General features: G+C 52.2%; 1 protein-coding gene across 1 annotated transcript in view; it reads right to left on the reverse strand.

The window, feature by feature from the left end:
• The window catches only part of RhoGEF64C (Rho guanine nucleotide exchange factor at 64C), a 124,774-nt gene that overhangs the window by 32,227 nt on the left and 70,848 nt on the right, over positions 1–21,699 (reverse strand).

Genomic DNA, 21,699 nt, shown 5'->3' on the forward strand with positions numbered 1-21,699 from the left:
CCTCCCGCTTTAAGTGAATACTCCTGATACGCGCGCGTTGCCTCAGCGTATAAGCGCGTAACGCGGAAACAAGTTTAGTGACAGCATTAGCACATCTAATTATCGGGCACGCAGCTCGACCGGCCAGGGACACTGCCCCGACGCGTAAGAAAGTGTTGAGCTGAGGAATACACTTATACGACGGAGGCGGGGTCTGTGCGGGACAGACCGCGCCGTTCAATTCATAAGCGGCAAGCCTCGTAAACATTTGCGGTGGGCGCGCGAATTCAGTAGCGAAGAGCGTACGGGTACGCCGTTTAATGATCGCCGTCGCGCGAGACGCGCTAATCGCGAACCCGACAGCGATCTCCAGCCGCGGAGGGAGGAAAAAGTTGGCACGGGTATCCCGGCCGCCCTGCGCGATGCCTTCTAGCGCGCGCTCCCAGCGGGCGGCCTGACCGGTTATCGGATTCCGTCGCTCAATGAGTGCGGTTCCTCAAGGCAGCCATGCTGTAGCTTTCTTTCTCGCTAGGCAAGGTCGGTGCCAAGCGCGACTTCGTGGTTATATTTACGTCTGGCGGCAGCGCTGCCTTTCTTTTGCCCCCTCCCCCTCTCTCTCTTTGAAACGAAACGTGTCGAGGGAAGACAAGAGTGGATTAAAATTCAACATCCGGGATGCCACCGTGCGGCGGAATAAATTTCAGAGCCGACCGACCGACCGACCAGGCCGTCGAAGAAGAGTCGGTCGACTCGGACGGCCGTCCCCCTGTGGCATCACTGCGCAACTCCTTAGGTCACCGAGCGAGGGCGCACAGTAAACAAAGGCCACCTTAAATCACTACGGCGCAGCACTGTTTCTGCTTCACTTTGCGTGAGAAGGCAACCGTCACATCGAGCGCTGAGTGGCGTCTGTCCGTAACAGGACAACATGCCTTGTGCACGTTGTGCGGTCGCTGTGTCCAACATAGTGGCTATGCCAGAGAAACAGAGCCCCGCGGCACTAATGGGTAGCTAACATATCGCCAAACCTTACCTTAGCAGAACACGCCGCGAAGGCTTAGTAATTGCGGCGTCCAACTGCTGGATCTAGGTCGCGGGATCGAATCCCTGCCGCGGCGGCCGAATTTCGGTGTGGAAGAGATGTAAAAACGGCCGTGTTATTGTGTGCGATGCCCGTGCATGTCAAATAATCCCGGGTGGTTTAAATTATTCCGGAGGTACGGCTCTTGCACATCCCATGTGCAGCTTTGGGACATTGGACCTCACATACCATACCATGCCATAGCATACCATGCCATACCGTGCCATGCCATACCCTACCAAACCATACGTGGGAGGTGCGGGCGGTTATGCATGTCCAAAAGAAGAATCGGTGGGAGAGGTCGAGCTTGATTTCGGGGTGGGGAGGGCGCAGCCCCCCCCCCCCCCCCTCTTGGATACGTGCCTGTACCATACCATACCATACTAGCAGAATTTGTCCGAAATATATAAAATGCCCATAACGAATTAAAACGAAGCGCTGGTGTCACCCTATCGCCGGTTTACCTCCTCTGCAGGCTTAGGGAATGGGTATCGGCGGCTCGTTGATTTCGGGGAAGAAGCATATTGGTAACCGCTCATAGCTTGGCAACGACGCTATTCTGCCGACTGCACATAAAGGACGCGCATGCGCTCACAAGCTAAAATAATCTCAGCGATGGGCTTCAGTTAGGTTCACTGGCGCGAAAGAATCATGGTCACAATTATGCGTCGTCATTCTCTGGAGAATAGCAGAGCGAGAAGTGTAGAGAGAGCCTAGTCTCTTCCTGCACCACCACTGCAGGAGCCATCTTTGGACAGCCTGTGTGGTTTTGTCTCAGGTGATGTAAAGTCATGAACAACGCAACCTGAAATCATGGAGCGACAGAAAAAATTTCCGGTGCCTCCGTGCAATCACGAAAACACGATAGCGAGATAAGGCGCTTGTGCGCACTCACGTGCCAGTGTTTATTTTGTTATTGGCTCGTTTTCTCGAGGCTGCATTGCGCCACCAGTAGTCGCTGGTCGTCGCCCCAGCATTTCAGGCCATAGGTTGTCTACGACTGCATACCTCATTGCTCTTGCAATGCGGGACTTGCGAGCAAGCGCTTCAAGACGCCTTGTTTGCTTTTCTAACGAGCCAGAACTGTACTCATGTGGGCTACGAAGCGCGACCAATTGGAGCAGTCCCGCAGACGCATTCGCTGTGCCCGTTTAAGAACAGCAAACACTGCGGAGAAAATAACTCAAGCCGCATACCGTATGTATAGTCGATTCCAAATGACCAGCCTTGTCGTCCAGCGTTGCCATACAATCTTCAAATAAAAGCGTGCGCTACACCATGTGACAAGAGCGTTGCGTTTAATTTGAATGTTCGTTTAAACGAAGGAGACAACACGCGGCTTTTCGCTGGCTCTTGCAGCGTTCGCAAGTAACTGGTCCTGTCGAGAGCAGCAGCCAGGAGCGTAGCGTTTTCGGCGCTGCGCGCAGTCTTTCGCAAAGTCAACGCGAACTCGCTTTGCTCGCAACTTCCGTTTCATCTGCAGACGGAGCAATCTACTGGCAACAGCGTCCGTGCGCGTCGACATTTGTTATTGTTGTTTTGCGGCCTATTTCTGGAGCGTAAGGCGGTTTTGAGCGCGCTTTTCGTGTTCGAGTGAAAGCGTGTGGAACAGTGTCCAAGGGATTTCAAAATGCGTCCTGGCCACTCAGGTTCGAATCGTGACGCTCACTGCACAAAATGAGCCGTCCTTTCCGCCCCCTTCCGTTTACGGCAGAGCTTGTCCTGTACTGTCCAGACAGCCAGAAGGCGTCACACGGCTGCTGCTTCCTCGGGCCGAGTGGCCTGGGAACTTTTGAGGAACGATGCGCCGTTTTCCCCGTTCAGTGCGCGGCCGCTCACTCACGAAGCACGCCACGGCGACGGCCTGATCGAGAAGCGGCGAAGCGTATACGTACCAGGCTTCTAGCTACGCTGTCGTCCTGCTCAGTATTTCGCCATCCGATTGTTTTCCTCTGGCGCGCATGCGAGCCACGGCCGCGGAGTCGTGCACAGGCGAAGAACAGCGAAGAAGCGCGTGTGAATGAATGGCCGGCAGCCGGGATTGCATGCATTGCGGCCAGTGTGCGCAGATACACGACGCAGATACGGATTAAGCCAGCTATGAAGGAAAGTGGCGGCGGAGTGTGCGGCCCTTAAAATACGCACAAAAGAGAAATGAACAGACAAGGGAATGTTACCTGGAGTGGAAACGGCTAGAAAAGAGAAGCTTCCAGTCGATTCGAAAGCATTGCGCATCCGCTCCTAATGCATCCTTCGTTTTGAGGGGGTCTGTGGCTAGTAAAAATAAATAAATAAAAATTTCTTTCGCTAGAGAGCTCCCTGACAGGGTGGATACAGTTGCGCTTGACTGTAACAATGACTGTCGACAAACTAAACGCGACACCTACGCACTTCCGCGACAGAAATTTTCCTTTATCAGAGGGGCACGTCAGGACTAGGAGCCTCCAGACAGTACCGAATTACGTGCTGTTAATCATCGCGTCGTTGCAGCTCAACAAAAACTTGACAACAAAAGGAGGCTCTCCAAAACCACGACTGCGTCAGGGAATTGTGGCTACCATTCAAGTTAGTCGAGAGGTTACGCAATTTATCATCAAAAAATTAATTGGGTGGTCGCTTAGAGGGAGATCTTGTGGCGCACCCTTTCGCAGACATCCACAGGCTTGTTTCCTGCCATCACATACTGCTTTATTACTCTTCATCGTCCATATTAATTGGTTACGTTAATTAGTGACCCTAATTAACTAAGTATTCCTGTACCTCGCCTACTGTGCGGTGTGAGCTGCATGTACAAGGCCTCCATTAACCCTCTGGACGAGCGTTTCTCAGGGGTGTAGAGGTAGTATGCACGGCTCCCGACCCAAAGGACAAAAATTATTGTGGGACCATAAAAAGAGCGAAAAGTAATGTGTCCCTGCCCGTGCCACTAAGTATAACGGGCCTGTGGTTCCATTCCGCTTCACAACCTTTTAGCAAAACTGCTTTTCTACGTCACTACCCTCTTGACCAATCAAGGGTTTTCCGGTCACGCCGACGCCGGGTTTTCCGCCGAACGAGACCTTTAACGCTGTCGCGTTAAAAGGATCGGTTTTAATAATGCTGCTTTGCTGCAGTTCAGATCGCTTCGAGCTTCGAACTGTGACGCATACGACGTGGAAAAAAATAGTTTGAATCAGTCGGATGCAATACAGAAAACTGCGTGCTGTATGCTAGTGCAACGATGTTCGCATAAGTGGCACTTGAGTCTACTTGCTGAACATTGACTTCTTTGCTTGACCTCACGCGGCAGAGAAACTCAAGCAGCAAGCAAACGCGTCAGGATCGAAAATGCGCCTGTGTCGGTGCCAAAATGTCGGCGTAAAAACATTATAGAGCAAAAAAAAAACGCACAGAAACAGTGGTCCTCCTGCAGGCCGCCCTGTATAATTGGGTCTGTTTTTTTTTTCTTTTCCACTGGTAATTTTACTATTTACTTACAGGCCTTGACGAGCAGCGACAGATTTCTTCGTATACATGTTTATCTGTCAACCTTGTAAGCAAACCATTTGTGAAAAACGTCGCTTTAAGGGCGCGGGTTAACTGTATCGTGGCGCGCCTTGTCAGTCGACTAGGTTTCTGGCAGCAGAGTGCTGGCTTCACGGTCGTGTATGCGCTATCGTAGCCTTGGTGACGAACTTATGAAAAATTATACTGAGCTCGACCGAAGTCTGGGAATGTTTGGCCTCATTCCAGCGTCTTATTCTAGGCGTTCGCATACGGGTGTCTAGTTCGGGTTGTTGAAGCGTGAACAGGCTTCCTGACACACGTAAACAGGTGGTTTTACTGGTTTACTGCTCTTTGATGCAACAAGAGCAACACACACACACACACACACACACACACACACACACACACACACACACACACACACACACACACACACACACACACACACACACACACACACACACACACACACACACACACACACACACACACACACACACACACACACACACACACACACACACACACACACACACACACACACACACACACACACACACACACACACACACACACACACACACACACACACACACACACACACACACACACACACACACACACACACACACACACACACACACACACACACACACACACACACACACACACACACACACACACACACACACACACACACACACACACACACACACACACACACACACACACACACACACACACACACACACACACACACACACACACACACACACACACACACACACACACACACACACACACACACACACACACACACACACACACACACACACACACACACACACACACACACACACACACACACACACACACACACACACACACACACACACACACACACACACACACACACACACACACACACACACACACACACACACACACACACACACACACACACACACACACACACACACACACACACACACACACACACACACACACACACACACACACACACACACACACACACACACACACACACACACACACACACACACACACACACACACACACACACACACACACACACACACACACACACACACACACACACACTCACTCACTCACTCACTCACTCACTCACTCACTCACTCACTCACTCACTCACTCACTCACTCACTCACTCACTCACTCACTCACTCACTCACTCACTCACTCACACTCTCTCTCTCTCTCTGGGAGGCTGTATAAAGCTGCTGACTCATGCCGTGGCCCGGATTCGAGTTATATCGGCCTAATTATTTGGCTCGGAAATGGGTGGTTTCATAGTGGCGTAATAAAAACGGACAACACACGAACGCTATACTATGCAGAAGGGAGGACAAGACGGGCCCTTCCTTGGCGAGCTTCAGTTATATACTGCTAGATTTCTTCCTGTAGAATAACGCGGTATTCATATTTTCGTGTGGCGTGAAAAGAGGCATACAGCATCAACAGCGTGAGTGCAACCATGCGTAAAAAAAAAGCTATGCATTGCCTGGTGTACCAGGCCGACGCGCTAAACCGATCCGTATATTAACCCTTTCGCGGGCGGTGGGAAGTACACTTCCCGCTCGATACATTATGGTAGCAAGTTCATGGGAAGGGTATTTTCCACCACACGAACTTTTCGTCATCTCGTATCATCCCTGCAAAAATTAAAAAAAAAAACATGCAGCTGCGTCATCTCGGGCGAAGGAATGGTTTAAAGGTTCTTTTTTTTTTTTGTCCCGCGCTTTTTAAAAGGTGGCGGGAAGTATACCTCTCACCCCTTACATGTAGGTAGCAAGCTCGCTAGCAGCATTTTTTCGTCTACCATACCTTTTTAACCACCTCGTATCATCCGTGTGATACCTATAAAAAAAAAATAGAGTATACTGTCACTTCGTGCGAACAAAAAATGATGCACTGATTCAGATTTTTTTCGCGTGCTCTGATCGACTACTATCAACACTGTCCAGCGACGGCTGTCCGTGACCTGGGTGCGTAAAATCTTTGAAACAGTTTTGTAAGCAACCTAAAACATTATTTCACTATAAATGAGCGGCTCACATGTTCTGCTATGACTCTCCTCAGAATTTATCATGCTGTCGCGAGCATTGAGAATAGGCAGGTGAGGTACAGTGTGGAAGGACTCCATCACCGCGCTTGAATGATTTGCCTCCTGGTCACAGTAATTATGGCATAGTAAATTGGCCCACAGTAGAATCTGGGTCGTCAGCTGAGGATGCAAAGTTCGGTTTCACGGAGGCGGTAAAAGACATGATCCACTTCCGTTCTCTACGGCTGGACTATAGAAAGGAGCTTCTGTAGAACTTGTCCGACTAGTTGATTCATTTTAGACGCTTAATGATATGCGTGTCGTTAGTTTTTCTTTCGCAGTCCTTGTTCGTTTGCACAGCAGTTTCTAAGCGCCTACAAAAGAGCCTGTTTAAATACCCCCTTTTCAAATGAAGGACTGCCTTAAAAATGTCTATTCTATTATCTCAGTCCGCAGTGAGAATTTTCGAGTCTTGTTCATTTCGTCTTACTAGAAACAAAATAAATGTTTTGGCAAAACTTGTGAAGCCCTATTTGGCGCTGAATACTTCCCACCGTTCTATTTACGGCAATCTTGCTCGGAAAAATCCCACATTTTCACTGTGAACATTCGCCGTCATGTCCTGTGGGAAAATCACGCAAGTAGCTCTCCAGACAACCTAGAAAAAAAAAAAAACAATGCCCGCCAAATGGTTAAAAGCCGTACTCAGTAACAGCGTGAGATGCGGGCTCCAGCGAGCACCCCCAGTCGGACGGCTTCTCAAGAGATGTGCACGACGTTATGCCGTCGATAGATGCAAAACCTTCGATAGCGCGTCATTTTCAGGCCGTAACGTTGCGTAAAAGCGTCCAAGCAAGTGACAGCAGCGGCCCCTCACGGTGCTCCGGCGTACCACGTTCGGGTCTCGCGGAAGCCACGCTCCTTCGAGCTTCGTTGTGGGACTTTGTTTCTACATAACTGGAGGCAGGACGCGCTCTGGTGCGCGGAACGGACAGTCGCACACGCAGTGTGGCCGAGCGTCGCGATCGAGGCAGCGCGTAAACACGAGGATCGCGTTCCCGGGGACGCGAATCGAACGACCGGCAGCGTCGGAGTGAGACAGCCGGTGCGAATGAGAGCGACGTAAAAGCGGGCCGGTCGTGACGAATCGCGTCCCGCTCGAAAAAGGGCGGAGGCACGCCGCGCTAGCAGCGACAGAGGCAGAAACTGCGCGCCGAATCGCTTTTCCTGCAACAGTGCGCGTTGTGGCCCCGTTGAGAGCGACCTCCGCAGATGCGCGCGCGGAACTGCTGGCGGAGGCAGCGGCTGGGGAGCGGTGTGCTTGTTCGCGCTGCCGCCGTCCGCGCTTGATTCGCTCGAGAAGGCACGAAGTGGTCTCGCGCGCCGGCACTCCTTCCTCCGTTCCGGGTGCTCGCGGTGGTGGTTCCTGGACCACCGCGTGACGTGCGCATCTTATCGCAGCGCCTGGGAGAAAGACGCGTATCGCCCACCGGCATCTTCTTGGCCAACCCCGAGAGAGAGATTGCGGAGGTCTCGCCGTGTGGCCGTCGCCGCGGAAATTGAGCAACCGTGACGAAAGGACGTATGGGGCACTCTGCCCGTTGCGCACCGTTTCTTCTTCGTAGGGCCGTATACTTGCCTGACCTGCGCCTGTCACAGGAGATTCGAGGGAACGCTGGAGACCTTGCTTCTTTCCTGCCCGACCCGTCGATGCATTCAATTATGCGTGAAGAGGATGCGTCGCGCTGGAAGCCTTCCGAAACCGTCCACGCGAAGCATGTAAGGAACGTTAAAAGATACCACGAGTCCCTGGAGCAAGCTGCCTGCAAGATGTGGGCGCGCTGTTCAGTTACTTGAGGCTGCTCAGGAAGCTTCGGCCTTGTGGTATTTTATTGGTCGTACCAGCTCCAGGAGGAGCCATTCGCTCCTGTTAAAAACGCGCGGCCAACTATGAGGTATAGATTATTTCTATCCTAAAATGCCTAGGGAACGCAAACAAACAAGGCACGGCTCTGTAAAAAACCAAACATCAGTGCACACCGGCGTAGTGCATATGCTGCACAATTACATCGGTTGTACACTTTGTAGCCCTTCCATTAGCGGTCTGTTGGTGCGCCTGGAGATTGGGACCGTCAACGAGACTGCATGATCTGGAGATTGGTGGACAAGATCTGCACGTCGGCGCCGTTGGTCCAATCCCATTGGCACACCGTTGGCCACCCACCGGGAGCGTCGGCTCGTGCCAACGCTGCTGGTCTTGAAACAGTACAACAGCTATACCCGGACCACGACCATCTCCTCATATGCACCTGTCTCATTTATGCGGAGAAGCGCTCATGCGTGGCAATTAAGGCGTCGTCGCCGCATACTGTGTTGTCTCCGTAGCCGCTCCTATAAGGTAAGAGAACAAGGCAGCCGGCGTAGCGGTTCCTGCTCCCGTTGTAAGCATACATGACGGGCCGCTCTCCTGACTCGCGGAGGGCCGCTGCACTTCCCACGTAGAACAATGGCGCGCCGGGCACGGTGGTTTCGCCGACTCCATGCACGGTATGCGCGCGCGCGACTAGTCTTCGAGCAGCGCGCCGCTCCGGCGCAGGTGCAGCGTAATTGCCCCTCGCTGTAAGAACTGGCACTGCATGCGGGCGTTGCTCTCCCGGCTGAGAGCAGGGCGGCCTGCGCGCCGGTTCTCCTGGCGAGCCACCGACGTGGCGTGTATATACGCCTCTGCCCGCGTCTCTCAAACGTTGCCCAGTCCTCTCTGCCAAACCTGGCCCGGGCACAAACACACAAATAAAGGCCCGTCGCTCTCTATACAGAACTGCACGAAAGGCTTTGAGCGAAAGGTATTTCGTCGCTTTCTGCCTTGCGCCTCGTTTCTTCGCACCGTGGAGCAGAGGCAAGGCACCTATCGCGTAGACGAGACACCTCCCCCTAAAACACATGGTCCCGCAATCTCTCCGCGTCGCTGACACGTTCTGTTGTGGGCCTCAGTATTGCACCCTGTCATAACGTCGCTGAACGCATTCCCAGGGCTTCTCTGAGACGGAATGCTTCGGCGCGCCCGTAGCCAAAGATACTGCCCTCAGCGCGGTCGAGTAAGTGTACCGTATACAACGCCCTTGTGAACCGTTGTCTTGAAAGCCGGTTCAGGCTTGTGGACGGGTTCTGCATCGACGCGTATAGGCGTGTCGTACGTTTGTGTCTTCTGATGGACGTACTCTACATGCTGTTTGTGCCTTGTTTTGTCGGGAAAGCCACCACAAATCAGGTCACATCAGTGACCGGCGGTTGAACTCTAAAGGCCCTCGATCAGGACTGAAGATGCGCCATGATTCTCTGACGCGCGTGAAGGGAGATGCCGTTACTTCGCTCTGGTTGGCCTCCCATGTCCTCGCAACGGTTGTAGGCCTGTAGCCCTATTATGCGCTTTTCGTACCGACATTCACGGACGCTGCGAGTTGCGTAAAAGTCGTGATCCAGGTATACGCGCTTGAGAGTGGAGAAATTCCGCGTACGTCTCCACTTCGCGGAAGGGTTCAGCCTAACGCGGCGGGCCCCAGCGGTTCGCCAGTATGCTGAAGAAGCCCGCGCATCACGGATGGTACATCCTCGAGTGGAAGCGCACGAACAAGTAAATAAATAAAAATGAAGAAGGAGGAGGGATGATGGATGAAGCTGGAAGGGGCAGAGGGGGGGGGGGTGAATTCGGAGGAGCACAGGACAAATCTCCAGTCCTCTATAGTCACCCAATTTCGTCTTGCACGAGCGATCGATACAAAAGAGGGTAGGAAATATCTGTCCCTTCAAAGAAAAAAAAAGAGGAACAACAAAAGCGAAAGGAATGGAGACATCACGTGGGGCGCGGCAATCGGAGTTCGTGCAAAGTTGATGATGTCCCCCTGTGCGCGGTATATAGGAGCGGACACTGTACCGCGTGCCAAGTTACGGCCTCTGCCACGCCTGGCTCACGAGTGACCTGCTTCGCGAAGAGTGCGGCCGCGTTCCCTTTGGAGCGAGGAGCCTCGTTCTCAGCGTCCGCGCGGGCTTGTACGGTAGGGGCCTGGGCTGGCGCGTGCGCGACGCCGCAGCAGCGCCACTCCCTAACGCGCATCTTCCACGGCTCTTCTTTCTCCAATCCTGCCTTGTCCAGCATTGCATGCATGAGTAGCTGAATGGAGCAGCTCAGCCTGCGCTCCGCTTTCCCTCCAGTCGCCGCCGACCCCAGTAAGAAAAATACGCACGGTGTTGGTCAAATGTCCCCAGACCGAAGGGTCTCACTTGGAGGACCATGAACACTAAATTTAGCTGCAAGTCTTTTTTTCTTTCAAATGATGCGCTAGCACAGGCACGTATCCAAAGCGGGGGGTTTGGGCCCCTTCCGAAAAAAACAATCCTGGCTACGTGCCTGCGTTAGCCATTAAAATACATGGTTGACGATGAGGTATTCGACTACGACCACTAATTTATAATTGATTTTTTATGTTTTTTATGCTTCGGTTTCATCAACCTAATTATGGCTGTGACGTGTTGTTGGTGTTCAAATACTACGTAGTTTTAATTTACTACAACACTTAAGCCGCCCTGGTTCAAGAGGTGGAATGGCAATAAACGACCTATGAGCAGTTATATTGCCGTTTGTTCCATGCCTCACGTGATCTAAACGTGAACTACACGTCACAGTCATCGTTCGGTTGACGAAAACGAAACCGGAACAGCATACGGAGGAAAAACGCTAAGGCGCCCGTGTGCTGTGCGATGTCAGTGCACGTTAAAGATCCCCAGGTGGTCGAAATTATTCCGGAGCCCTCCACTACGGCACCTATTCTTCCTTTCTTCTTTCAGTCCCTCCTTTATCCCCTCCCTTACGGCGCGGTTCAGGTGTCCAAAGATATATGAGACAGATACTGCGCCATTTCCTTTCCCCAAAAACCAATTATTATTATTAACAGCATCAAGAAGAAATTCAATTATATATTATTTAGCGGTCGTAGACCAACACCGCGGGATGATCCATGTATGCAGACCTGTAACGCATCATTCGAAAGAAGAAAACACGCAAGTAAACATCCATAGTCCTTCTTTAAAACCGTGTATGAAACACCCCGAAGCTCAAATATGCAGACAGGGGCGAGAAGGAGGAGTGTTATCCCAAAAGGACCTTCGTAGCTGCATAAGCAGGAGGCAGGCCACATATACAGCCCCCGTCAAAAGTATACGACCCAAGGGCTTAGCCTGTGAGGCCTGCTGTATATGCCTCGTTACGCACCCTCAGCGACCGTAATTTCTCGAAAGAGGAATGGCTTCGCGTCCTCAATCCTCCCAAGCTTTGCACTGATGATATGCTGGGGAGCCGCGCTAAACAGCTTAGGGGAAAACCCTTTGGGTTGTATACTTTTGACGGGGGTTGTACAAACGTTTCTTACGCACAGTCGGTTTCGAGCATCGCGCGATGCAAAAAAACCAAACGCAGTGCAAGCGCCGCGGGAAGAACAGGCGAGAGCTGGAAACCAGCTGCTGAGCGTTTAGAGATTGTTTAGAGGAAGTATGCAATGTCTACTGTAGCTAGGAAAAATACAAAAAAAAACGGCCCAATGCCATAGGTTGTTGCAAGTTTTAAAATCTCTAGGTGCTGCGCGACAGCACCACACAATGCATGTCTTGCAAATATAGGTGTTCTGTTAGCAATTCATAGTTCTTATACGATGTAGTTTAAAAATGAAAATATATATTTTTCTGGCGGAGCAAGGACAGCTTCTTTCATCATCATCATATTTTATTTTCATTGTAGCATTCCAAATTACAAAACACTTCCCGGATCAATAGCAGAGGGCTAGTGAGAAAAGACAAAGAGCGTCAAAGTGCAAGGTGCTTTTTGTCTACTCAAAGTGGGTTAAAAAAAAAAAAGTTCCTAAGCTTGTCACCCTAGAGAAGCCGAGCATGAGGCCAGGGGAAAACTTGTGCCCCTTGGAAACCAGTGGGTATCCGGTGGCACTACAGGGATTGAACCGATTCCGGCACCTCCCCGTATGCGAGGCGAATGCTCGAACGACTTGGTCACCGCTGCGGTGAAACTGAAGTATTCACTATAGAAGTTCCTTATTTCATCTTATTGTGGTCGAGCTAGTGAATTCATACGAAACTTCCGATTACCCTTTTTTTATCAATGATTCTCCGTTTTTTATTTTGCAATTAAAATGAACAAAGTCAATTTCATGGATTCCTTTATTTTGACCCACATGTCTACTGCTTATAGCATTAACGTCGTTTGTCAACCGTGTGTAGTTCCTACTTTGTGTGTGCAGTGTGCAGCAGCGACAGACACATTTAGGCCGTTTATTAAACTCGCGACGCGGGTCGTTTAGGCACGGGCGGACAGCGCATCGGCAGATCGTTCCCACAGAAGAGGTGTCGCCCACTTGAGGACGACACTGAGGCGTATATAGCCCATGTATATAGCGTATACGTATACATAGCCTAGAACTAACTAGTGCGATTTCAAAGCTAAGAGCGCGGCCCCAACGCGGACGGCGCAGAGAAAGTGAGTGCAGAGAAAAGCCGTCGGCGCCGTTTGTAACGCGGTTCGCCTCCGGCAGTCCGCGCTACTTTCGCTTCGCGGACACCAGCTCGGCAGCGGTGGCGATAACGAGTGCGACCCCATTTCGCCTTCGTTTACCTTTTCCAACTAATTAATCGCCGCCGCGCGGCACACATTCTGCCCGAGACGGGTTGGAACGAGACCGGCAAACTAGAGAGCCGATGCCGACGCTGCTGCTGCTGCTGTCTGCGCTTACGCGGGTCGTGCGGCCCGAGGGTTGCGATGAGGGTGTAACGCAAGGATCAACGAGGTCGAGAATGCTAGGGGAAAGGGGAGGATGTGAGAAAGGAATGAGACAGCGGCCGCGGAGCTGCAGGGGGCCGCTGATGGCCACGTATGGAACGCGATAAGGGAAGAGGGGAGGGTTTTGTCTCGAAAAAAAGAGACGCGAAGTCGGCTGTTTTGCTGCGCACCTATATACGTGGCCGCCTATCGGAGGGAAGTGGCTTCGTCGCAGCAGAATGGCCCGCTCTGAGATGATATAGGCTTGGCTTGGACGACCAAGGGCGTCGGGGGCTCTGTAACTTCTGCGCCCCAGAGGTCACAGCGGTATGGGCACAGTTTCGACGTGAGACGCATAAGATGAACCCACGTGCCAAAAGTGGAAGGATAATCATACAGAGGTTAGCATGAACTTAGTTAGACGATGGCAATCTTTACCGCTGTGTGGTATTAAACCATGGGGGATTTGAAAAGTATACACCCTACTAGCCTTTCGAACGTTGTGAAAACGAGCAGCTGACTGATCGTGCCAGCTAGTGCACTGACCACTACGCAACAATAAATCCTTCTTTCTCGTGTCCCTGCGCTTAATAACTAGGCACGTGCGAAGCGGGCGTAGACACAATTAATCTCTCTGGCCTCGCCCTCGCTTTCACCCTCGGGAAAAGCCGCGTGTGTCAAGGTAACCGCATTTCCTCGCGTCCGTTGGGCAACGTTCCGCATCTTCACAAAGTGGCGCCTTTCTCTCACTGCGCGAAAATTGCGGGCTTTTGTATAGAAGCCCCGCCGCCATCACGCAGCAACAGGCCGAGATGGTTCTCTATCGCCACCCGCCACCGCCGTATACAGTTGAAGCGTTGGGATGGGCAGCGCTCGGGCCGGCCGCCTCTGAGCGCGCGCGGTGGGCAACACTCTTTCGATAGTCGCCGCTGCATGGCAGTAGAGACGTGCCTTTGTCCATTCGCGGTGCCAGCTTCTCAAGCGCCTTGCAAAACGGTCTTTCTCTCCATTCAACGCGCCTTAGGCGCCAAGTGTTTCAGCACTGCGGCCGGGTGCGCAAGGTGGAAGCACTTCCCGGCCCTTTCGTCCGCATCCACTATATAATGCGCGGCCACATACGAAAGGTCGCAGACAGGTCAAGTGTACTGCTCTCGCATGCGCGCTTCTGAAAGCCTCGGCGGTGGCGCGGTTCCGTCACCGCATGCCGACGCCAAGAGGCCCGTCGCGGGTTTGACCGAATTGTCACGCAGCCAGACGGAAGCGCGCGCGCATCTCGCAGGATTACGCCACACGCGACAGCCGCGACAGCAGCAGTAGCAACAGTGGACGCGCGGTATCTTAGACCGAGTGCCGCTGTGGGGCGGATTGCGCGAGACGTCCGCGCAGCGACGGCGCTTTCAGCCCTTCTAGCCTACTTCGAACAGCCCCCCCCCCCCCCCCCCCCCCCTCCCTGTCGCATGTTGCTGGTGCCGAAACTGCCGGCGCAGTAGGACGCTGACGTTTGTGCGTGCGGACTAGAGCGGCACGTCTAAGTGCAAGAAAGTGCTTATGTTTAGAAGCTTGTCGCAGGTTTGACAGCCATGGCGGCTTTGATTCGGCGGCTAGCACTTCGTGACTACTTGGTTTGAAAGCGCCATGGGCTGCGTTTACAGTTGAACCCAAAAACCAATTATTATTATTATTATTATTATTATTATTATTATTATTATTATTATTATTATTATTATTATTATTATTATTATTATTATTATTATGTGTTTTCCAATCTTGAGCGGATGAAACAGTATCACCCAGTTCTGTCGACAGCAGATCGAAAGCGAGCGCTTGCTTCCCCACACAAGCGTCTATGTTCATCGGAGAGGAGGCGCAGTTACGAGAATGAATAGGGACACTTTTCCGGTCACATAATCGAGGATTGTGCTAAACGGACGACCAAACTGCAAAAATTGCTTACACGCATATTCCTGAAGGACAGCACTTTCACTCGGAATTTGTAACGCTTGTTTTGAAACTCTACGTTCGACGTTAAGCAGCAAAACTTTACCACCGCATGGTGACACGCAGACTTGCCAGTGAACAGTCGTGTACAGGGCAGTGCATGATGCATATACAGGGTAGTGCATGTTTCGTGTGCAAGGCAGCGCTTGTTGAGTGTATACATGGTAGCGCATGTTGAATATACAGGGTGGTGCATGCATGTTGCGCATACAGGGTAGTGCACGTTGCGTATACGCGGGAACAGTTTCTTGTCTTCCGCACGCACCGGCGATCAAACCTCCAACGCGAGCGCCCACGGCTTTGTTACTGGCGCTGCAGGGTGTCCACAGGACACCCTGCAGGACAGGGCGGCCACAGCGTCCGAGCGACGGCGCCCCCACGGCGTTCTCGCGTATAATGGCCGCGCGAACCGCCCCCTGAATCCGCCTTCGGGACCCGCTGGCGCGCGGTCTCTTTTCTTTCCTCTTACAAAACGGCCGAGCAGGGCAGTGCGTTGACGCCACGGGCATAGCGCAACCTTGGTGGGCGAAACAACGGCCTACTACCTCCCGGACAGGATAATTGGGCCGCTAGCTGGCGGCTGATTACGTCACTCGCGTTCGGCTTGCTACGTATACCTTGTCTCCCTCTCTCCTCTTTGCTCACACACTTGTCTCGTTAACGCTGCAGCTGAAAAGGGAAAGGTTGCAGCGGTGGTAATTACGTCGGAAACGCGGTCCTTATCTCGCTTTCTGAATAAACTCATAAGCGGACACGGGCCTGGCTGTCTATGTGCTCACAGCGGAGCTCGACTTTTACATATCGTTTCCTCTAGTCGAAAGCCGCTTTCGAGCCACGCAGAGCTCGTGGTTGGTTCTTCCCTAAACGCCACTTGGCACCTCGTTTAGAAGTGTAGACGCGCTCGCTTGCCAGAACTGATAGCGGCTCCGGCTACGTACGCTCCGAGAAGTAATGGCACGGGGCTGTGTTGCACGTGGAGGCCCGACGGTAACTCGTATATTTTGATCGAACCTTGGCTCTGTACGGCATTTCGTATCGTTTTTAATGCAGGATATGAATTCTCGGGCTCGCGCGTGGTTTTAAGCACGGAAGGCTCCCAACATCTGAAAATTAAGGTGAACATTACCCGGAAACCGCTGAGAATCTGAAGCCGAACACGAGGGCGAATTTGATTCCGAACATGAAGCAGAATTTTTACGAAACATTCCGAAACTTGGCGTCCGAATAGTGCCCAACAGGACAAAACTTTTGCCTCTAGCAAGATTTGAGCCAATGGAGGCGCAGACACAGCAGCCTAGTTGATCCCAATGCCTTTGACCACTTGGCCATTGGCACCATAGCTCGTAAGAGCTCTGACTGCCAAATAATGTCGCGTTTTGCGTTGGATATTGCCTTCTCCATTATGTTTCATGCCTTCGTTCTATGTCGCGAATATTGGAAGGACACCGAAGAACACCGAGCGCTGTACGGCGCTTCAGACAGCTGAAGGGGCTTTACGAATGCGTCACGAGACAGTCAACGGGCTTCCCAGCACAAAAAAAGAGAAGTGGCTGAATGCAGCGGCACTTAATGCACCCGTAGCGACCCTCGTGACCAGCCCCGGAAACGCCGAAGAAGGGGAGGCGCTAGCACGCACTGCAGGTCGCGGTCTCGGTCGTGCAGCTGTCTTCATATGGCGGCCGGTGAAGCAGGCGGCATCAAGCCGAGGCTAAGGTCTCAGCGTTTTGTGCACGTACATAGCGCGTGGTGGCGCCACCTCCTGTTCTTCGACACTGCGCCGGTCACGCGGGTCGCTACACACCTGAAGTCACCGAGGAAGCCGAGCGCAAGCCAGCTAAGAAAAATGGCCGATGACGGAGACTCCTCAAGACGAGGTAGATCTGCAGGTCTTTATTATGTTTCATACACACGTGTTAGGACAGCGCCCTATCTGGTGTACTTAATAAGTACCGCAAAGGAAGTATGTGCTTCCATGAGGACCTCCGAAGGGAGAAGGAAAGCACTGGAAACGCGCGACACTCCGTCAGCAGTAGCAAGCGCAACCGGTCAGACTGTATACCTGTAGCGGTTGCATCCAGCGTTTTGCGCGTGTATTCGCGTATTATTCGCTTTCGCGGTGCCAGAAGTAGACCGATGGAAATGCTGATGTCGGCGTTGCTCGCAGTTGTGCCACAGTCTCCACTGCGTCAAGTGTGTCACGTGTCACGCCTGGTTTTCGGCCAAAAATTTTGCCTCCAGTGTCGCACCATTTTCTGACAATGAGCTGCGCGCATCACTGACACCATGGGAAGGGCGCATACTCGCGGCTTTCTTTGTTCTTTCTTCCGTCTGCAGTACTTGGGGAAACAGCGCTGCACCCTGCGTGCTATGACTTTTTGGCTGTTGCTTCCGGTGGCGACGTTTCCCGTCTGCTGCATTTCTGATCCCCATTCTTCCTCTCATGCCAAGGCGCTTTGTCTAAATCAGATATGACCGGCTGCGGATGAATGAAGTAAAGATAGTGCCTCTTTTCCCTTCTTCACCTGTTACCTGTACAGAACACAGATACAGCCATGCCTTCCCCAGAATCCGTATTAATTTCAATATAGCTAATCACTGGCATACGTACCCAGCCACGAATAGAACTGGAATTTTCGAAAACATTTTTGTTTAAAACTGTGCCTTTTTGGGAGTTCCAGTTAATCTTCCTTGACATGGGATCTGAGCTGACGCGGATCTAAGTCAACCCTTCATGTCAACTCAGATTTGGCAAATGTTTCGGCTCACTCGCTTGTACATCGCTGAATGTGCTACAGAATGCACAAAATCTACATAGCGCGCCGACAATAACGGTGACTCCGTTTTACACGGTTTAACGGACCCAGATCTACCCAAACACCTTGCAAGACTGCTCGTCCAACTTTTCACCACGGGCTCCATACATGCGATAATCCCCGCTGTGCCAAGCGCTTCACTCGAGCGTGCTCCTGACATGCAGTGTCTCCTGTCCGCATGCAGTGACTGCCGGCCACCGTGTGAAGCGAGTTATTCAGATTACGCAGACCGGCACGCGGTATAAGTCTCGATATAAGTGATGCAGGCTTTCGCGTCGTTCGTATATGACCCGGTCTCGGCGCAGTGCATGTATGTATGTATGTACATATGTGCGGCCGCGAGCCTAGACTTCAGTGTCGGGACTTGATGCTCGGCTAGATAGCGGCATACGTGCGCGCGACTGTGACGAAACAATGCGATAGAATGAAAAAATAAATAAAAACAATAAATAAGACAGAGCCAGCTCCCACAGCGCTGCCTCCTCCTCCTCCACGACCAGACGCGATTGCAGCACCTCGCCGATGGCGCGCCATTACGAGCGTTAGGCTGCATTAGCCACCTGGTCGGAGCCGCTAAGGCGTCGGGACCAACCCTCGCCCGAAAATTACGCCCCTTATAGGCAGCCGCACTTTCACCTCTCCCTCGTCCGCTCTCTCCGTTCTGAGGCGCACCTCTTTCTTTATTCTGTCGCTCGCTATCGACGTTTGAGGGCACATTCGAGTCTGGAACGTGTGCGTACGCAGACGTGTGAAAGTGTTCTCCGACGGGCCCGAGTGTTTGTGTGCGGCCAGTTAATGCGTTTCAAAGTGGCCGCCGCGAGGTACTTTTAAACGCCTAGCGGCCTGCGCGCGCCTTTGAGGCCGCACGGGGTCACGCGCCAAAGTCGACCCCGTCGCGCGCGCGCGAAGCCGCGTTGAGAGAGCGCGGCACGCAGCTCCTCGCGAGGCCTGGCGAGGCCGACGCCGCGGCGCGCCCGCATGGCGATTAGATTTAACTACACGCATGCTGCGGTGTTGCTCAAACGGCACCGCGGAGTGACAAGCGGCCGCGGCGGGCCACTAAACCGCTCAACTTAGCCTCTGACCGTAAAAGTAGGAAGGACGCTCGCGGCCGCAGCGAGCGCCGGTCCAGTCGCGAGCGTTCTTCGCGGCGCATTTCCGTCAGAACGCAATTCTTCTTGTCCTCTACTGAGTTGACGGCCGCATCGGCTCGTGTCTTAGCTCTTGTAAGGAAAGCGCCTTTGTACTCAGTGGAGACCTCAGCGGTGTCAGAGGACTGCTTTCGGGAATGTTAAGTCGGCTTCACCGCATGCAGTGCTGCAGGCCGCATGTAATTAAAGTTATTCGTGAAACGGAATATGTCGACGAGGTCCCCGTGACGCTCACCAGGTGAACCTATATAACAGCAACGTGCAAATTCTACCCTTAACGTTCGTTTTACCGAGGGCCAGTTACGTCATTAGTAAGGCAACGTGCAGCGTGGGAAAGCCAACTTAACGAATTATGAAAGGGGTGTTTATTTAAATGTATTTACGCGAATGTTTATACAAGGAGAATTTTTTAACCGAACAGTTTTGCTTGAAGTCGCATTTACGGACTATAAAGGTGGAAAAGCAGCACCCAAGCTATAGCGGAGAGCTGCGTATTACTTTCGACACTTGACGTCTTTCAACGTGCAGTGAAGACATCTCAGAAAATGGGAGTTTTTGCCTTTCGACGCTACCGAAATGCGCCCGCCACTGCGATCGGGATCGAACCCGCGACCTTACGCCACAGATCTACAGAGGCAATGCCTGGAGCGGGTTCGAAACTCGTTGCTGCAACCTGACCTGCTCGTATCCCGTCCGCGGGGTCACGACAGCATCCTTCGCCGACGGATACGTCGGACGTACGCTACATGCTTGCTCAGCGGCAACGCCAGCAGGTCAGTTCCTCGCTCTTTAGACGTTCAGACAGCGGCCGGTCTCGGCGCGGCGTCGATATTCGCGCCAGCGGAGAACAAAGTCCCCCATTGTTCATTCAGGCGCAGATCCGCTCTAGTTCCGGCCGCCTAATTTGACCTGGATGTGGACAGAGCTCTCTGTGTTGTCGAGACGTGACGGACTGCTCGCGCAAACACACCTTCTGTGCCTCTCGTTTAGCGTGACACAGATCTCCGAGCCCGTGAGCGTGGTCGATGGGCGACATCCGCCACCCTCTCACGGTGTCGCCTCTCTCCAAATGGGCACTCTGCTTGGCGCAGTGTACCGAGGTATACAGACGCTTCAGTTCCGGAATTGGACGCCGAGGTATAATACGCGACGACGTTCAGCTGGCAAGCGCAGCCAAGTAGCCTGTGTGCGTAACCGAGCAGCTCCTCTCAACGAGCTCTCCTCTAGAAGACACGAGGGCATTATTTCTGATGAGTGCAGCGAAGACTCACTACTTGGCAGTCGTGTAGAGCGAGCGCCCAGAAGACGCTTCACTGATTTGCCGGTGCCTCGGGGCGAAAAAGATAGAGGGGGGGGGGGGGGGGGGGGGAGTAGCTACTAATCAGGGACACTCGAAGGGAACCGAGAAGGAAAGACGCCGGTCTTCGTGCGGGGCGTCTATGGCGTACGCGCCGAGGATTGTCAATGATTATTCGGTTACAAAAGCAGAAAAAGAAAACACGGGCCGAAGTGGTGCGAGACAGAAAAAGAAAAAAAAAGGGGGGGGGGAGGGGGGCTTTTCGCAATTACGAGCTGTCGTCTACACTAATTGTGCGAGAAACAGTGCCGCCGTTATTGTGGGAGCCTCGTCAATGCATGGTGCTCGGTGGGCAGTGATTAAAATCTTCAGGAAGCGTTCAAGTTCAGTCGAGATTCGGCTTCTTGCACGAAGTTTTGTTGCGCAATGTGTTTGCAGCTCCAGTATGAAGGCGTACAGTTAGTATGCACGCAGGAACGAACTGTGTTGTTACTTTTGCACTTAAGTTGTCAGGGTACTGTTTCGTTCAAAGGAAAACTGTTTGATAGTTAAAGAAAGAAGCGTGTTTTTAACTCAGACTTGCCAAGTAATCATCGGTTGAATAGTGATTATATGTTTCCTTTCATAGTGGAGCTACCTGTCAAGGACATCTGCTGAATAATGTAAAAAGAACCAAGAAACGTTTCCCGAATTAGTGAACAGAATATTTCTCAAGCATGCGGTGTGACTACGTCACACTGATTTCCGGGAAGAGAGAACAGAAGCTGTATTTGTGTTTATGAAACATGTTGGCTTTCACGTTGGTTTCAGGAAAGCCCGCCACTAATTTTTAAAACTAGGCTTTTTGATATAGAACAGATGGGTTTCTCGGCATTATACTAATGTTCGCGGCCATGGAAAAAAAATCATGTCAGTTCTGTTAACTAGAAAGTTGTTTCAATAATGTAACAGTTAACTTTTTAACTTCTACAGGTGGGCACCTGGTTTCAGT

Source organism: Amblyomma americanum, chromosome 3, assembly GCF_052857255.1.
Source record: "Amblyomma americanum isolate KBUSLIRL-KWMA chromosome 3, ASM5285725v1, whole genome shotgun sequence".
NCBI classification, from domain to species: Eukaryota; Metazoa; Arthropoda; class Arachnida; order Ixodida; family Ixodidae; genus Amblyomma; species Amblyomma americanum.